Genomic DNA, 19,417 nt, shown 5'->3' on the forward strand with positions numbered 1-19,417 from the left:
GGGTTGGTGAAGTAGATCTTTCAGGGTGGGATGTAATGGACATTATTGTGTGGCATAATGTGCAAGGGGCATTACTGTGTGGCACAATGTATTATTAGGGGGTATTACTTAGTGTAGCATAATGTGTTATGAAAGGCATTACTGTGTGGCATTATGTGTTATAAGGGGCATAATGTATAAGGGGCATTATTGTTTGGCATAATGTGTTGTAAGGGGCATTACTGTGCAGCATAATGTGTAATAGGGGCATTACGGCGTGGCATAAATTTGTTATAAGGGCATTACTGTGTGTCATTATGTGTTATATGTGGCATTATTGTGTGACATAATGTGTTGTAAGGGGCATTCTGGTGTGGCATAATGTGTTATAGGGGCATTAAGGTGTGGCATAATTTCTTATAAGGGCATTATGGTGTGGCATAATGTGTTATAAGGGGCATTACTTAGTATGTCATAATCAGGAGCGCTAAGAGGGGGGGGGTACTATTTACCCAGGCTCGGGCTTCCTGAAGGGCCCAGGGCCGGCGCCACCCCCCCTCCCTCACAGCAGCCCAGCACACAGCAAGTGCTGAGCTGCAGTGGGAGACTGCTCGTGGCTGCTGAGCAGCAGCCACAGCAGTCTCCTGTGCCTGTGGGGGGGAGTGATCACACTGATCATGCCCCCCTGGCTTTGCACTGGGCTGAGGGTCTCACAGCACCCCCCTCCCCAGCATGCAGCGCTGTGTTCTTTTTTGTTTTAATGGGGCGTGGCCACACATCCTGCAATTAGGCCACACCCCCTATTCACCTGGGCCCAGCAGGGCTCTCTACGCCCCTGGTCATAATGTGTAAGGGACATTACTGTATCATAAGACCACACACCTTAAACGTCATATTTGGGTGTGTTTGTTTTATGGGCGGGGGGTGCCTGAAGCTTTTTTAGCAGGGGGGAGCAAAATTTATAGTTTCACCACGGCACCGCTGATATTAGCAACGCAGATACGTGCGTATAAGCAGAATAGTGATCCGTAGTGAATCAGGCCCTCAGATACCTGATTCTATGCACACCCTAAAAGATCAGATTGCAGAACTTACCTTGGGAATGGCTAAAATGAATAAGGAACTTCAGATGTTAAATACACATCAACCGTTGGAACAACCAGAACCAAGCTGGTGGATGGAGAAACAGCGATTGCAGGATGATTGGTGTGGGACCACCTCAGGTGAGAGGGCGAAGGCCCACTGATCACTTTGATTCTCAAGGACAACCCAGAGATATGAGTCTGGGCCCAAAATTGCAAAACCAAATAAAAATTGTCAACACACCATCTGCAGGTGATGTTACATCAGCCATCAAACCTCCCAAACAGGATCACGTACGGCAGATACTGTTGTGCAAAAGTTGAAATATGTTGTTCCCGGGGAATCTTGTGTTGCAGCCAAGAAGCCCATAATGTATGTTCTAGTAAAGTATAGGGTCCCAGAAGACGGATATGCAGTTATATATTCCAGTGAAGTGTCCGTAAGTCTTCAAAGAGCATCGAGACCCTTAGGAAAGAGGCACAAGGGGAATTCTATCCATTAGCTATAGACAATAGAGTATCTAAAAGGGAATAAGTTGTGATACATTCTATAATAAGTAAATACATGGAAAATTGTTAAGCGAATATTTTAATATGGAATTCTTAAAATCACCTAATGCATGGGGACACGCATAATTCTTGCGGGGATGTATGTGATACCCCACTAATGCTACAGATATATTATAAGTGTATATATATATAAATAAAATGTAATGTGCAGAAGTTATCTATGGTATAATTAATCTATGTAAATATAAATATACATTTTGGTATAGCTACTGTATTTATATTTTTGTGAATCTAATTGGAGACAAATGAAAGAAAAGTATTTAAGGATCAATTGTATTTCTCTGTGTTTGGGAAAAGAGTAAAACCTTCACCTCTCTGCCAGAAGACGGAGACGTAATTCCAGCTCACGATTACCATACCTTCTCTGCTGTGAGTGTGGAAAAGAAAAAGAAACAATGGTGAAAAATGTCATACTAAAGATCCTACAACATATTGGGGTGTCACAACAGTACATTAAACAATCCTATAACTGGCTCAAAGTGTTGGTGAGAGGCTTCAATCACTAATTAGACCCTTACATGTATTTATAAGTTTACATGAGCTTAGAAAGTGTTTGCTTTTCACTAATATTGATCCGCTGAATGGTAATCAAAACACCTGCATTTACATAGAGTCTATGTTGCTCCATCACTAAGGCCATACTGAACTGTTCAACAAACTTATGGATTTTTGAAACACCGTTTGCTTTTTCACCAAAATTGTGCTGATCTACTTGATAGTTATCAAACGGTTAGGATCTGCTGCAACGGATCATCTTAGTGGCAGGTCCCAGCCGTAGTTGCGACTGGGACACTGCATCATGTCTCGATCCATGTTCAGGCTGCTGCAGGCAGCTGGAATCCTGTCTTGTCTGTATATAGCTCATTGCTGCATTCCTGGCTGTCTGTCTGTGTGTTTGCAGAGCCCAGCTGCATACTATCTGGTCATTAGGGAGACTCTCTGCAGGGATTGCTCTTATTGGTCCCTGCTCCTGATAAGTTACAGCCAGCCTTATACTTTGTACTGGTGATATTGTCTGACTTCCAGAGTATGTTTGTCCTGTGCTCAGAAGGCAAAGTACTAGCTGGTCTTACCTCATTCTGCAGTTCCTATGTCCAGTGCCTGTCTGCCTGATCTGTATTCGCCTGTGTGTCATCTGCTGTGATTCCATTTAGGCTCATGTCCTTGCTGTTTGGACTTCCTGGAGCAGTGACTTCTGCAGCCTACCTCTCCTCTGCCCACGGCATTTCCATACCACAGCCCAGTCAAGCCGTATCAGTCTGTTTCCAGCTGATTCAAGCCTGCAGTGTTCTCAACCTCGCCAGCCTGCGTTCCTGCCAAGTCTGAGTTCACCTGTCTGCTGTGTTGTCCCTGTCACACTTCGGCCCTCAAAGCCACTCCATGTTGTTCCTGTCACATCTCTGCCCTCAAGGCTGCTCCATCTTGTTCCAGTCACACCTCGGCCCTCAAAGCCACACCTCAGCCCTCAAGGCTGCTCTGTCCTGTTCCTGTCACAGATTGGCCCTCAAGGCTGCACCTCTGCCTTCAAGGCCACTCCATCCTATTCCTATTGCACCACGGCCTCAAGGCAGCTCTGTCTTATTCCTGTCACACCACTGCCCTCAAGACTGCTCTGTCTTGTTCCTGTCACACCTTGGTCCTCAAGACCGTATCATCTTGTTCCAGTCGCTCCTCCACCCTCAAGGCCGCATCGTGCTGTTCCAGTTGCACCTCGGTCCTCAAGGCCGCATCTTGTGAGTCCTGTCACACCTCGTCTCTCAAGGCTGCTCCATCTTGTTCCTGTCACACCCTGGCCTGCAATGCCGCACCTTGAACTTAAACTGTCACTTCAAGTTCTTGTCAAGTATCTGTCAAGTAATCTGTCAAGTTCTTGTTTGTATCTTGCCTGTCTAGTCCTTGTCTGTATCTTGCCTGTCAATTCCTTATCTGTAATCCTGTAGAGTATGTTTGTCCTGTGATCAGAAGCCTGAGTTCTAGCCGGTCTTACCTCATTCTGCAGTTCTTATGTCCAGGGCCTGTCTGCCTGATCTGTATTCACCTGTTTGTCATCTGCTGTGGTACCATTTAGGTTCACGTCCTTGCTGTTTGGACTTCCTGGAGCAGTGACTTCTGCAGCCACAGCCTACCTCTCCGCTGCCCAAGATATTTCCATACCACAGCCCAGTCAAGCCGTGTCAGTCTGTTTCCGGCCGATTCAAGCCTGCAGTGTTCTTAACCCTGCTGCTTCCAGCCTGCATTCCTGCCGCATGAGAGTTCACCTGTCTGCTGTGTTGTTCCTGTCGATCCTCGGCCCTCAAGGCCGCATTGTGTTGTTCCTGTCACACCTCGGCCCTCAAGACCGCTCCATCTTGTTCCTGTCACACCTTGGCCCTCAAGGCTGCTCCATCCTATTCCTGTTGCATCTCAGCCCTCACGGCCGCACCTCTGCCCTCAAGGTCTCATCGTGTTGTTCAAGTCACAACTCGGCCCTCAAGGCCGCTCCATCTTGTTCCTGTCACAACATGGCCCTTAAGGCTGCTCTGTCTTGTTCCTGTCACACATCGGCCCTCAAGGCTGCTCCATCCTATTCCTCTTGCACCTCAGCCCTCAAGGCCGCATCTTTGCCCTCAAGGCTGCATCGTGTTGTTCAAGTCGCAACTTAGCCCTCAAGGCCGCTACAACTTGTTTCTGTCTCACCATGGCCTTCAAGGCCACTCCATCTTGCTCCTGTCACAGCATGGCCCTTAAGGCTGCTCCATCTTGTTCCTGTCACACCTCGGCCCTCAAGGCTGCTACGTCCTGTTCCTGTCGTACCTTTACCCTCAAGACCACACTTCGGCCCTCAAGGTCGCTCTGTCCTGTTCCTGTTGCACCACTGCCTCAAGGCCGCTCCATCTTGTTCCTGTCACACCTCAGCCCTCAAGGCTGCTACGTCCTGTTCCTGTCGTACCTTTACCCTCAAGACCACACTTCGGCCCTCAAGGTTGCTCTGTCCTGTTCCTGTTGCACCACTGCCTCAAGGCCGCTCCATCTTGTTCCTGTCATGCCACTGCCCTCAAGGCTGCTCCATCCTGTTCCTGTCGCACCTCAGCCCTCAAGTCACACCTCGGCCTTTAAGGTCTCATCGTGTTGTTCCAGTCGCACCCCAGCCCTCAAGGCTGCTTTGTCTTGTTCCTGTCACACCACTGCCCTCAAGGCTGCTCCCCCGTCTTGTTCCTGCCGCACCTTGGTCCTCAAGACAGCATCATGTTCTTCCAGTCAAACTTCCGTCCTCAAGGCCGCATAGTGTTATTCCAGTCGCTCCTCGGTCCTCAAGGCCGCATCGTGTGGTTCCAGTTGCACATCGGACCTCAAGGCCACTTCGTCTTGCACTTGTCACACATCTCGGGCCTCAAGGCCGCTCCGTCTTGTTCCTATCACACCTTGGCCCGCAAGGCCGCACCTTGAACTTAGTCTGTCACTTCAGCAAGTGGTTCTGCCATAATATTGTGCATTGCCTGTCAAGTACTTGTCTGTATCTTGCCTCTGAAGTCCTTGTCTGTATCTCGTCTGTCTAGTCCTTGTCTGTAAATCCTGCAGTTTCACAATCCTGGTCACTCCTGTCCTGCAGCTTGTATTCATTGTCAAGCCACTCCTTGTCTGGCTGCACCATAGTCCCAAGACATACTTCGGGAACATATTCATCTGCTGCTGCTAGTGTCCTTACATCATGTTAGTACAATTGATCTGCAGCCACATTCCAGCTAGTTCCAGTTATGGTAGGACTGCCACTCTTTAGTTTAGCCTTGTTGCCAGTCAGCAGTCCTGCGGTCTTCCACAAGAACCGTAACACAAACGCCTGCATTTACAGAGAGACTATTCTGCTTCATGATTAAGGTCGTGCTGAACTGTTGAACTAGTAAAGAAACGCATGCATTTTACAAAGACTGCTGTTTTATTAGGAATGCATGCATTCACATAAAGTCTATTTTGCTTCATCACTTATGTTATGCTGAACTGTCCTGTTGAACTGCTTATCGGTAAGAAAACATATGCATTTATACTAAGATAGTGCCTCATTGTTTATTGGTAACCAAACGCATGCATTAAGAGGTATAGTGTATTGCATCTCTAAATAATGTTATGTTTTTTATGAAAATACTGTTCTGCACCATTGCTAATTTATGTTACTGTTACAGTTAGTCTTAATTCTGACATGTTTTTGTATCCTGATTTGGCTAACGGGGTATATAATAAAAGTTGTTTTATTGTCTGTTTAACTTTGAGACAAAATTCTTCTCCCATATTAAAGTGTGATTAGTTTTGGAAATATCTGGCCATTCATTGTGTCTGAGGTGAGAATTAATTTGGCTTGCCTCTCTTTTATGGTGTGTTTAAATAAAGATGATGGGGAAACTAGCAATGTTCATCCAGCCATGGTCAAACCTTGAACCTTGCTTATGTAAGAACCCACATCTTAATCACAAGTTATATTTATAACAAACAGACTGGTGAGTTGGACCCAATGTATTTCAAGACCAGTGTACTATATATGGCATCATGTAATCATAAGTTTTATGCTCAAGCTATACTTGGGGATATTTTTTAGTATATATGGTGACCCTTTAGCGGACCGAGAGGTGAGGTTGTGGCACATGGTTACCACACAGTTACCACCCAGAAATGCCCATTTCACAGAAAGTATGGTCCATCAACAGACAGATCAATTTGTTCATATTATGATCTCCGTTAGTCAGTGTAAGTTTGGTCCTACGTATGCGCAGTCTCCGCTGTCCTACATGCATCTGCCTCAGAACAACTCCCTATATAAGCAATATATTTTTTGTTGCAGTAAGCTTCTAAATATTATTATATTTTAGTTTATTTCAATTGTTTAATAAATTGAAGAGGCAAATGGATGCAGGTGTTATGTAACAATTTTCTGAAAAGTTTCCTTTTTTAATGGATGAATGTGATGTGACCTAATGATTATAGCAGAGGCGGTTTAAGAAAGAAGGGGCTCCATGTGCAGGTTCCAATTGGGCCCCCTCCTCTCTGATGGTGCAGTAGACTCTGACATTGTGCCAGACTCTACTGCGCATGCACAGGTCTCTCGGAACATGGCGTCTGCACTGTGTTCCCGGGATATATCTACTGTGCATGCATGAATCACTGGAAAATGGCCACGGCTCTGCAGCCAGCGCCAGGCCAAAGTAACGGGTAAGTATTTATATGGTTGCAGGGTGTGCTGTGTGTGGGCCCCCCTGGATCCAGGAGCCCATGTGCACCTTACACCTTGCACCCATTATAGATACGCCCCTGGATCAAAGTAACAAGGTCATTTTAAATGTTGGTAGTCTATTTACTGTTATAGTTTGTGGATAAAGTGCTATGTCCAATTCATGTCAGATACAGTCAGGTGCAGAAATATTGGGACATTGACAGAATTTTCATATTTTGTCCTCTATTCACCAACACAATGGCTTTGAATTGAAACAAACAAGATGTGCTTTAACTGCAGACTTTCAGAATTAATTTGAGGTTAATTACATCCAAATCGGGTGAACAGTGTAGGAATTACAACGGTTTCTATATGTGCCTCCCACTTTTTAGGGGGCCAAAAGTAATGGGACAAACTAAACAATCCTAAATCTAACTTTCACTTTTTAATACTTTGTTGCAAATCCTTTGCAGGCAATTACAGCCTGAAGTCTGGAACGCATAGACATCACCAGACGCTGGGTTTCATCCCTGGTGATGCTCTGTCAGGCTTCTACTGCAAATGTCTTCAGTTCCTGCTTGTTCTTGGGGCATTTTCCCTTCAGTTTTGTCTTCATCAAGTGAAATGCATGCTCAATCGGATTCAGGTCAGGATATTGACTTGGCCATTGCATAACATTCCACTTTTTAGCCTTAAAAAACTCTTTGGTTGCTTTTGCAGTATGCTTTGCATCATTGTCCATCTGCACTGTGAAGCGCCATCCAATGAGTTCTGAAGCATTTGACTGAATATGAGCATATAATATTGCCCGAAACACTTCAGAATTCATTATGCTGCTTTTGACAACAGTCACATCATCAATATGTACAATGGAACCAGTTCCATTGACAGCCATACATGGCCACGCCATGACACTACCACCACCATGCTTCACTGATGAGGTGGTATGTTTTGGATCATAAGCAGTTCCTTTCCTTCTCCATACTCTTCTCTTCCCATCACTCTGGTACAAGTTGATCTTTGTCTCATCTGTCCATAGGATGTTGTTCCAGAACTGTAATGGCTTTTTAGATGTTGTTTGGCAAACTCTAATCTGGGCTTCCTGTTTTTGAGGCTCTTGTGGTGAACCCTCTATATTCACTCTTGTGAAGTCTTCTCTTGATTGTTGACTTTGACACATATACACCTACCTCCTGGAGAGTGTTCTTGATTTGGCCAACTGTTGTGAAGGGGTTTTTCTTCAGCAGGGAAATAATTCTTCTGTCATCCACCACAATTGTTTTCCGTGGTCTTCCAGGTCTTTTGGTGTTGCTGAGCTCTCCGGTGCCTTCTTTCTTTTTAAGAATGTTCCAAACAGTTGATTTGGCCACACCTAATGTTTTTGCTATCTCTCCGATGGGTTTGTTTTGATTTTTCAGCCTAATGATGGCTTGCTTCACTGATAGTGACAGCTCTTTGGATCTCTTATTGAGAGTCTAGAGCAACTGATTCCAAATGTAAATGTCACACCTAGAATCAACTCCAGACCTTTTACCTGCTTAATTGATAATGAAGTAACGAGGAAATAGCCCACACCTGTCCATGAAATAGCTTTTGATTTGATAGTCCCATTACTTTCGGCCCCTTAAAAAGTGGGAGGCACATATAGAAACCATTGTAATTCCTACACCGTTCACCTGATTTGGATGTAATTACCCTCAAATTAAATCTGAAAGTCTGCAGTTTCATTTCAAAGCCATAGTGGTGGTGAATAGAGGCCAAAATATGAAAATTCTGTCAATGTCCCAATATTTATGCACCTGACTGTATATCTTTAACTGTAAATATCTCAGATTCTTCTAAACATAGCATAACACCTTCATCCACTCGTCTCTTCATTTGTTTCTTTTAATTACATTTCTGCTCAGTACTCAATTGTATACATCATATAGCACTATTATTATCTCTGTTTGTATCTTTATTTGTATGAAGGGGGCAAAATTTCATTTTATTGGAGATCTACTGTTGTTGTTTTATACAGTAATTAGACCACTTCTATCAAGTGAGTGGGTTACTATTTTTCCTTTATACCTGTGTTCAATATCAGTCACTAGTTTAAGACCATGTAGTAATATAAAGGAGAAAAGTACATTTTACATCAGTCCATAAAAAAACAACATCTATTATGTATGCAAATTATTCTGTATAGAAACATGAAACACAGACTCTCACAAAGATTAATCTGCAATGATTCTGAGTAGTACAGTCATAAATAATTAAAGGATAAAGTGATAGAGTGGAATACAGTAAGCCGCTTTTTTATATAACAGGGACACTGGTATTAGAAGTGATCAAATCATAAGCCTGGACACATGAATTACACATGCTATAAGGTCACGCTGCAATTATTTCACATGTATGTCTGAAGTTTTATGGTGGAGGCATGCAGTGTGCCTGCAAAGTAATAAAAGTGCATCCATATGGCATGTACAAATAAAGGCATGCATGTATTATTTGAGCTCTCAGTTTAATGCTCTTATTATCTAGACTAACAATGTACTTGACCAATTACTTTATAAGCAGACCACGGAGGGTCTAAAAATTGGTTTCTTATAATTTGTATGTGAAAACTGGAAAAAAAATCAGTTCCCCATGTCTATTAATTACATGTCCTTTTCAATGTTGCATTTCCATTAGGCTGCAGTGTCAACCGAACAAAAAAAAAATATCACTGTAACAAAACACCAACATAATGTAAGAAACATAGACACACACATTTATTTATACCCAATATACTCACAATAAATTATACAAACAGATTTTGTATATAAATGGATATCAATATTTAAGACCCATGCTGCCATTAGACTCACTTCATAGGCCGGTATCCTACTAGTCGTGGCAATTTTCCACAGCTAATTACCGCCAATGGGGCAGTACCTGTCTCAGGAGGTTTTGGTCAGATTATTCAGAAAGTCGTCTAATGGATAGTCGGCAAGGACCAGCAATGCGCATGTACACTGGGTCCTTGCCGACCCCGACTATCTGTGGAACATGCTCGTCAACCTGACAACGAGCGTCAGGTTCCACATGTTCACAGATAGGAGGTCGGTCTCCTGCACTGAATGACGTATAATGAACGCCGTTCAGTGCAGGCACCGCACCCGGCGACCTGAAGGACTGATCGCTAGACGTTCAGTTTTTCAGGTCGCCTAATGGATAGGCCCCTTTAGATTTCAGTTAACCTAGGAGTCCACAAATCCATGTGCGTGGTTTTATTGCAGAGGGCAGTTATTGCTTCCACCAAAACTTGACAATAATTAACCTCTACCTGAATAGCTATTGGTTGCTGTGTAATCTCATCTGACTTGACAGTGCCCACTACCCTTGCTCTCTATAGACTTCTCTAAATCACTTATTAACTATAAATAACTTCACTTCATAAATTATCTTTATGAAACATTGTGCATTGTTGGTACATACAATGAACCTCCTTTTAATGTGTTCCTTTGCAACCTTACCAAACTGAATTTGAATACATTAAAGCAGCCACAAAAATACATTTGAGCACCTTGTTTATATACTGTATTGTACTAGACCTGCCAGTTCCACATAAAATACAAATGAATAGTAATCACCTTTCCATCTTCTCCACAAAGCTGTAGTGGCTGTGGCTGTCTCTCTTTAAAACTGGTGACTTGAATCTGTCTTCTCCCTTTCATCAGTAGTGAAAGCAAGGGGTAAAAAAAGAAGTAATAATAATAACTAGATCATTATGCTGGGTACCACAGCTTACTGGAATAACTCAAGGTACTTGAAATACAGTAATGTTTATATCTTAAACTAGCAGTTACTAGATCATGAAGTAGCTGTCAGTGTTGCTGCAATTGACACTAATGTTACCTAAAGAAGAACTCAAGGTAGACTATATACTATATACTGTACCAAATACGATAAACAATCTATATTTAAACGGCAGGAGCAGTGATTGTCGGTACAAAATCCCTGCCATTCTTACTGCACTCAGTGGACAGGGGGCCTGATTCAGAGCTGCTCGTAAGCGGGCGCTCGTTCGTTCCTACCGATGTTCGCACAACTGCGCATGCGTACGGATTTTAATACACATGCGCGAACCAGTTAGTGCGGCCGAAAATCGTGTGCTCGCTAAATAGCGAGTGCCTGCTATTTTGAGTGACAGAATGAGGCGTTTGTGGGTGGCAACAGGGGAAGGTGCTTGAAAACAGGGAGTGGAGATCCCAACGCAGGCGTGCTTAAAGGTCAAAACGGACGTTTTAAGGGTGTGCATAATTAACAAAGCAGCGTCATTGACCACGTCACTTGGTTGTTTTATAGTCAGAACTGCTCGCATGATTGTGGTAGGAAAAACCAACCACAAGAATAGCGAGCAGTTCAGACGCCTTTCGATGTACTCGATTAATCTAATAAATAGCGGACATGACGTATGATGCGAGCGGCCAGGGAGCGTTTTTTTTCAAAATTACGTTCGCATGGTTTGTTCGCTCGTTCAGGCATAGAAGCGTTAACAGACCGCAAAGAGCGAAAGGTTCAATTAAATAGCCAGCCCCTTTTTTTGAACGAGCGAGCACAAATAGCGTCCGGCTCTGAATCAGGCCCAGTGGACAGTGGACATGCCCTCTAGCCAGTGACACAAGACCACTGTCAATTTCAGCAGCAGAATATTTATGACTATTATTAAACCGACAGAGGATGAGCTCATCACCATCTGAATTATTCTTATGCACTGGACTCATCATTCTGCTAGTTTGTGGAGGAGGAGGAGGAGGAGGAGGGTGATAATACCATATTTATATGCAATAATGGAGTTCCTCTTTAAACTCTGACCATTATAAATGAATAGTTAGCAAAAATTGGTAAATTTTTTTTTATATACCTACATAAATAAATAATTGTGTAACATCTGTCCCATTTCAACAATGTGAGCGCAGTTGAAGCCAGGGCGCACACCCCAAAATCTGCCACTGTGAGGGAGATGGAACAGACTAATTAGAGTGGTAAGAAGGGGAGCAGGGGGGTGCACAGAATGAAGCAGCAAGGGTGTCAGAACAGAAGAGAGGGGGTGGTGCGTGACAGAGTGGACAGCGGGACAGGGCAGAGCAGGGTGTGGAGACTGAAGTTATGCAGGGTCCAATAAACTAGTAAATATATATATATATATATATATATATATAAAACACCATAGATTTCCCTTGAAGGAAGGAGGTACTCTCCATTAATGCGATTAGTCAATTTTTATTCATGATTGAACATCACCTTTTAGTTAAACATACAAAAGCATGGGATTTAAGATCCGGTCGACGTTTCGGTTCTGACATGAACCTTTATCAAGACCTCAAACAGTGTTGGTAAAAATCAAAGCAATATATAACACAAGATCTTACGCCTGGACCTTTGTGTGAATCATCGGGTCTATCAATGAGCGAGTGTCCCGGAGATCAGACGCCGCGATATACATATACACACACACAGTCGAGTCACATTATTATGACTACTTCCTACATTTGACGTTGGCAGCGCACGAAGTACATCACATGCCGCGTGCAGGCTTGGTGAGTATATAAGGTGTGTGATAGGCTGTCTGCAGACATATCACTTGTTGTCATTGGTAAAAGGTGTGATTTATCAGAGTTGCAGAAAGGGTTGATTATTGGCTTTTCGGGCGAAGGGTGGCAGAATTTCTGAAACAGCGCAGTTTGTGAACTGTTCATGTGCTGCTGTGGTGAAGGTGTATCGTGACTGGACAAATGGCTCCATTGTGAATAAACGACAGCCTACACTATATCAGTACTTCTCAGTGTACTAAGCAGACTGGTGAGCAAAAAATCAAAAATAGTAAAAAATGAAAATGGTAAAAATAAATATGAAAATAAAGAAATAGGTAACGTCCAATATTGAGGTAGAAATAGTGTGTAAAAATCCAGGAACCAAATAGACCTAACTTAGATCAGTTTTACTGTGGAAAAACACTAAGTGTTTTTTTGTCACTATGGCAAGCTTATGGATCCATCGTGCTTCAAATTTCTTCAATGATAAATCACGTAGAAAGTGTTTAGCCACAGGTTTATCTGTGATCCCTGTGTCCAAAGCAGTTCTGATGGAGTAGCGGTAGTTGGCCATTCTGTCACGAAAGGCCCGCTTGGTCATCCCTACATAATACAATACACAGCGACATGTGACAAAACAAACAACATAAATACTAGTACACGTGAGCCGGTGTTTGATGGCAATTTTTGCCCTACTGTGAGGGTGATGGAAGGTAGCGCCACCCAGCATTGAGTGACAGGTAACACAGTCTCTGCATTTGAAGCAGCCCGTCCTGTTGGACCTGAACGAGGTGGATGCCTCAGTCGTGGGTTGCAAGATAGGGTGCATTAGTAGCTGGCGTAAGTTCAGTCCCCTCTTGTATGCACTCATGGGTGATTTTTCTGGTGCGTAACTTCAATGCCGGGTGACTCGTGAGCAAATCCCAGTGTCTCTCATAGATCCATTTAGTCACCTTGGAGGTGTGGTCAGAGTTGCTCACATGCACCATTCGATCCTTACACCCTTCTTGATGGATATATCAGTAGGATACTTAAAGCAATGATATGTCTTTCTTATATACCTGTGGACTGTTTTTGGTGAGTACCCCCTATTTAGATACCTATACCTCATTTCAAAGATTTGTGTTTTAGTACTGTCGCCCGATGAGTTATTGCGAAGTACCCGTAGAAACTGAGAAATGGGCAGACTCTCTTTAAGAACGGTCAGATGCTAACTGTTGGCTTGAAGAATGGTATTTTGATCCGTAGGTTTTTGGAAAAGGGTTGAGCCAAATCTATCATCATCTTTAAATATGGTTACATCCAAGAAGTTCACAGAGTACCGATCTATATTGTAGGTAAACCATGGTTCATGGAGGGAATTTAGATGATTAACCATTTGTAAAAACTCCTCCCTAGTACCAGACCAGACTAGGAAGACATCAAAAAATTTCATATAGACCATCAATTTGGACTTAAATGAGTCCAGTATATACTTGTTCTCATAATTAGCCATAAAAAGATTAGCATATGAGCGTGCCACAATGGAGCCCATTGCATTCCCATTCATTTGGGCATAGTAATCTGAACCATAAAGAAAATAGTTGTGCTTTAGCACTAGATCTGTTAAGGAGATGAGAAATTCAATGGGGGGTTTAGTATGTGAAGCAAAGAGATGTGTATGTATTGCTTCTATACCATCACTTTGTGGAATAATGGTGTACAAGGACTGGATATCCATTGTGGCCAACCAGGTATCAGTGATTGTGACACCTGAGTTTTCTAGTTATTCCAGGAAATTAGAAATGTCATGTATATAGCTGGAGGTGTTTTGTACTAGCGGCAGGAGAAATGAGTCCATATGGATGGCCAGGGGTGGTAGTAGGGAACCCCTTGCTGAAATAATGGGGCATCCTGGTGGATTATCAAGTTGTTTATGAATCTTGGGGAGTCTATAAATTATCGGTGTGATAGGGTGCTGTACTTTGAGGAAATCAACAGTCTTGGAGTCAATCCAAGCCGCCAGGAATCCTCCAATCAATGGTGTCATCAACTAACCTCTTAATCAATGTGGTGGATTAAATTCAAGTTTGGCATATGTACTAATTGGCGTTTGATCTCACGGTCATATTAGTGCCAATCTTGCGCAACTACCACCCACCTTTGTAAGCAGGGCGTATGACAATATCCTGGTTATTTTTAAAAGATTTCAGAACCTGTCTCTGCTCAAAGCTTAGTACAAAGCTTGTGATATTTAGGTCTGGTCTGTATATCTTTTTGCTTGTTGTGTACAACTATGCGAAAGAATGTCTTAATACTAGCATTTTGGGAGGGTCGATCAAACAAACTAGGTTGAGCACATTTAGACACATTAGTATTTTCAGCGGTGGATTCAGAGAAATATCCCCGAAGTCTGAGCTTTCTACCAAAGCAGTATGTATCAACAGTCGAATCACATGAATCATGTGACATAGTCGGTATGTAGGATAGACCCAGGAACAATAGAGATAGTTCAGCCTGTGTGGATAAGTTAAATACCAAATTCATGTCCTGGTTCTCTTTACTCTTCTTTTTCCACTCCCTGTCCCTCCTCTGGTGTTTCCTGAACCACCTCTTCTTAAAAAGGGGGGGGTACATATGTATTCCTAGATCTAACAAAGATTCACTCTACTCTAGTATCAGTAGAGTCTGTAGTTTCACCTCAGAGTAACACGGTGCAGAGGAAAAGCCAGTACATGTGGGTCTAGGTCTAGTAAACCTCGTAGGCATCATCCTCACCCTTCAGCAGAGTCACCAGTGAGCCACCTGTACACTTTATGGGACTTATAGTCTGAGTTGACAGTTTCAAGCTTCTTCCTCTTAAACTGTAGAAGCTCTTAATGGTATAAGTCAACTTGGTTTTTAAGCTTATCAATTCACGGTTCAGTCTTATCACTGGTCAATTTCTTAAGGTGGGTACCCTTAAAAGAGTCAATATTGACATGTACTTTTTTTAGCTCAGTACGGACTTTCTCAATAACGAGCAAAATCAGGTCTACGGAGGATTTATTAAGAACTCTGCACCATCGAGCACAAAAAACAGGATAATTTCTCCCCAGTGTGGGGATATTCTGGACCCTAAATCCTTTTGGAATTTTCTTAGTGTGGTGGTACTCACTAAGAAATTGACCGTATAAGAGCAAATCAGTTTCATGTTACTTTAATCTCAATAATTTGTGATACAGATCATGAGCTGTTTTAACTGGAAGTTCAGAAAACTGTATTTGTTCAAAATATATCTTATCGGCATCATCATCTGTAAGTGATATAAAGTTATTCTGAGGAGCGGCAAGTAGGTGATCATCCAGTAAGTTAATTCCTGCTTGCATCATACTCAAATAGCATAAGCAGCACAATCACAATTCACAACAGTCTAAGTGGTCTGGTATTAGTCAGAGAAACTGAGAAGTACAGAAGTAGTATGTGTGGTCAACCAAATCATAAATATATTAGAGATGTGCGGGTTCGGTTTTACTTGGTTCTTTTCCCCACATTAGCGCAAGTTCGGATTAGTTTGAATTTATTTTATTGGCTATCCATCTCTCACGTGTTTAGGATAGCCAATAGGATAAATCCAAACTGGCGCTAAATGTTGTGAAAAGAATCGTGTAAAACCGAACCTGCACATCTGTAATATACAGTAGAAGGGCACAGTCGTGCCCTTATATTAAGGCTGCATCTAAAAAAATGGATTTCTCCATAGAGAATTCTGGAGGGGGGTGCAGGGTTTTCAAGGGGCTACACCTCAAAAGCTATTAGAGGTGCGGATCTGAAATTTGGCATGGCTGGGTAGAACTGTCACTGGGTGCTGCATGCAAAATTTCAGGGCAAAAACATAAAAAATGAGGACATGGGAGTAATCTAAAGGTCCAACTGTCACTTTTTTCTGACATTCTCAATTAGGAACTCTTTTCTGCTATAGTCTATGGGGGATTTTTGGGAAGGCATAACTCAGGGTAGGGGTGGAATTTAGACTTGGTGTTTGTGTTATTAGGTAGCTATTGTGCCAGGGTACATGCTTTTGGAGTTCAGGTAAACTAGAAAGTTACAGTTCTTAAACTATTACCTCAAGAAAGCGTCATTATAAAGATAGGACTTTTCAACTTGTTGCACAGCCTCAGTAGGAGCCTCCAGCAGGTGTACTCACTGTGGCTTTACTTGGCTGCACAAAGATGGCCATTGTTTGCGGGCGATAGCGGCGCTGGAAAACACCAATGGTAGCAGCAGCGGGGACGCGGAGGTGGCGGTGGGGACATCAGCGGCGGCGGTGACATGGGAGTCAGCAGTGTCGGCGGTGGTGCGGGTGCCGGCAGCAGGGCGCGGGTGTCGGCAGTGTGGGTGTTGGTGGGACCCAGCAGCAGCAGAGGTGCGGGCGTTGGCTGTGGGCCTGGATCTGAGAGGATCCAGTCCCCACCAGCCATTCTGCAGAGTACGGCAGTGGCGCCCATTTAAAAAATGGCGCCTCAGTGCCATTTTTGAAATTCAAAGATGGCCATCACGAGCCAATCATGGATAGCGGCGGCCATCTTTGAATTTCAAAAATGGCGCTGAGGCGCCATTTTTGATATGGGCACCACTGCCGTACACGGCAGAATGGCTGGTGGGGATTGGATCCTCTCGGATCCAGGCCCACTGCCGACACCCGGACAGGCCGGGTGCCACTGATGATGACATTGTGAGCCGTGATTGGCTCGCGGCTGCCATCTTTGATTTTCAAAGATGGCCGCCACAAGCCAATCACGACTCGCGACATCATTGGAGGTGGCGGCACCTGAAGAGGACCACAGAAGCCCTGGGGAGGTGACAGTCACCCCCCAGGTAAAGACACCAGAAGCCCTGGCAGGTGGGTGCCCGCCAGTCGAAGACGCCGAAGCCCTGGCAGGTTGGCACCCGCCAGGCGAAGACGCCATAAGTTCTAGTGGGTGGCAGCCAGGTAAAAGAGCTGACACAGGCTGTCGCACACTAGGTGAAGATGCCGAAGCCTTGGCGGGTTGGTGCCCGCCAGGCGAAGACACCAGAAGCCCTAGTGGGCGGCGGCCACCTCAAAGAGCTAACACAGGCTGCTCCCCACTAGGCGAAGAAGCCAAAGCCCTGGCGGGTTGGCGCCCATGAGGTGAAGACGCCGAAGTCCTGGCGGGCGCCAAAGAGGTCCTATTGGGAGGCAGCCATGAATAGAACTAACTCAGGCCCTGGCAGGTTGGCGCCTGCCAGGTGAAGATGCCAGAAGTCCAAGTGGGAGGCAGCCACAAAAAGGAGCTAACACAGGCTGCTGCCCACTAGGTGAAGACGTCGAAGCACTGGCAGGATGCCAAAGCCCTGGTGGGATGACGAAGCCCTGGCGGGTTGGCGCCCACCAGGCAAATATGCTATAAGTCCTAGTGGGCGGCAGCCATGAAAAAGAGCTGACACAGGCTGTCGCCCACTAGGTGAAGATGCTGAAGCCCTGGTGGGTTGGCGCCTGCCAGGCAAAGACACCAGAAGCCCTGGTGGGTGGCAGCCATGTAAAAGAGCTAACACAGGCTGCTGCCCACTAGGCGAAGATGCCAAAGCCCTGGCGGGTTGGAGCCTGCCTGGCGAAGAAGCTGGAAGTCCTAGTGGGAGGCAGCCACGAAAAAGAGCTGACACAGGCTGCCGCCCACTAGGTGAAGACGTCGAAGCCCTGGCGGGTTGGCGCCTGCCAGGTGAAGACACCAAAAGTCCTAGTGGGAGGCAGCCATGAAAGGGAGCTAGCACAAGCTGCCGCCCACTAGGTGAAGAAACCAAAGCCCTGGCAGGTTGGTGCCCACCCGGAAAATATGCCGAAGCCCTGCTGGTTTGGCATCCACAGGCGAAAACGCCGAAGCCCTGGCGGGTTGGCACCCACCAGGCAAAGTCATCAAAGCCCTGGAGGGTTGGCACCCGCCAGGCAAAGATGCCTAAGCCCTGGGGTGGTGGCGGCCACATAAAAGAGCTTAAAGTCCGCCGTCCCCCAGGTGGAGACATGTAAAATAAAATATTACGATATTAAAAAGTGTGTTGTGTTATTTTAATAATTTTTTTTACAGGTGGACTACAGGTGGCAGTGGGCCCTAATGCCCAGCACGCTGGTACTTGTGGTTTTCCAAGTCCCAGCATGCAGGGAGGCATGGTGGGACCTATAGTTCACCTGCATAAGAAAATATTCTTTAAAATGCACATCACACAATCAACCTGGCATCCACCACCCAGGGATGCTGGGGATAACCTAGGTCAGGGGTGCCCTGAGGAGGGGGACCCTTTTATTGGGGGGGTCCCCAGCTCCTCAGGGATCCCCAGCCTGGACTGACTAGCGGTCAGGGTTGATGCTGCGGCCGGGGGGCCTGGTGAAGGGCTTCCCTGGCTGCGGAATCAGCCCCCCGTTAGAAATAGTTCGGTTCTTTTTCTGGAGAATACAGGGGGACTCTACTAATTTTTTTCCTCTGCATTTCTAGAACCAGGACCGGATCCGAGCCCAGTGATGGTTGTGCAACTTATGGGGGATCCCTACGTCATTTGTCCCCCGTATTTTGGCAACCAGGGCTGGTTCTGACTAGTCCGGTGCTGGTTGTCTTCTACGTCTTTTTTTTTTTTTTTACACATTCAATTTTTAACAGATGCGTAGATGGATCTCACTGCTGCATTCGTGCATCTGTGATTTATTGATTTGACTTTGTCAGGTGCATACGCACTACCAGTGAGCCCTCTGTTGCCCACTGATACCGCCTTTGCACTGCACCGCTGCCACTGCTCTGCACCACCGCTGCTGCTGCTACCCCACATGCCTACAGCCATCTTGCACTCTGCACCTCCCAAACCAACCTCCTGTGTGCTGTCCCCTCTTCCACCTGCGTTAGTGTACCATTTTGTTGCCCTTCTCCCCTGCAGGTGGCCCGTTTTGCTCATCCAAAACCTGATAGTTAATAAATTTTAAAAAAGCTTACGGTTTCACAAAACCTATTGATTTTCTGCCACTCAAACTTCAAAAAGCAATAAAATTATGATCATTAAGGCTAACGCTTTAATGGACGTGT

The 19,417-nt window shown here is 44.7% G+C and overlaps 1 long non-coding RNA gene across 1 annotated transcript in view; it reads right to left on the reverse strand.

Moving 5' to 3' along the window:
- LOC148514957 (uncharacterized) overlaps positions 1 to 19,417 on the reverse strand; it is a 132,530-nt gene that overhangs the window by 35,989 nt on the left and 77,124 nt on the right. Inside the window, exon 3 of the long non-coding RNA XR_015879449.1 lies at positions 10,428 to 10,504. This is a non-coding gene — a long non-coding RNA (uncharacterized LOC148514957). The remainder of the gene's footprint in view (positions 1 to 10,427; positions 10,505 to 19,417) is intronic.

Source organism: Taudactylus pleione, unplaced genomic scaffold (assembly GCF_031769625.1).
Source record: "Taudactylus pleione unplaced genomic scaffold, aTauple2 ptg000256l, whole genome shotgun sequence".
Lineage (NCBI taxonomy): Eukaryota > Metazoa > Chordata > Amphibia > Anura > Myobatrachidae > Taudactylus > Taudactylus pleione.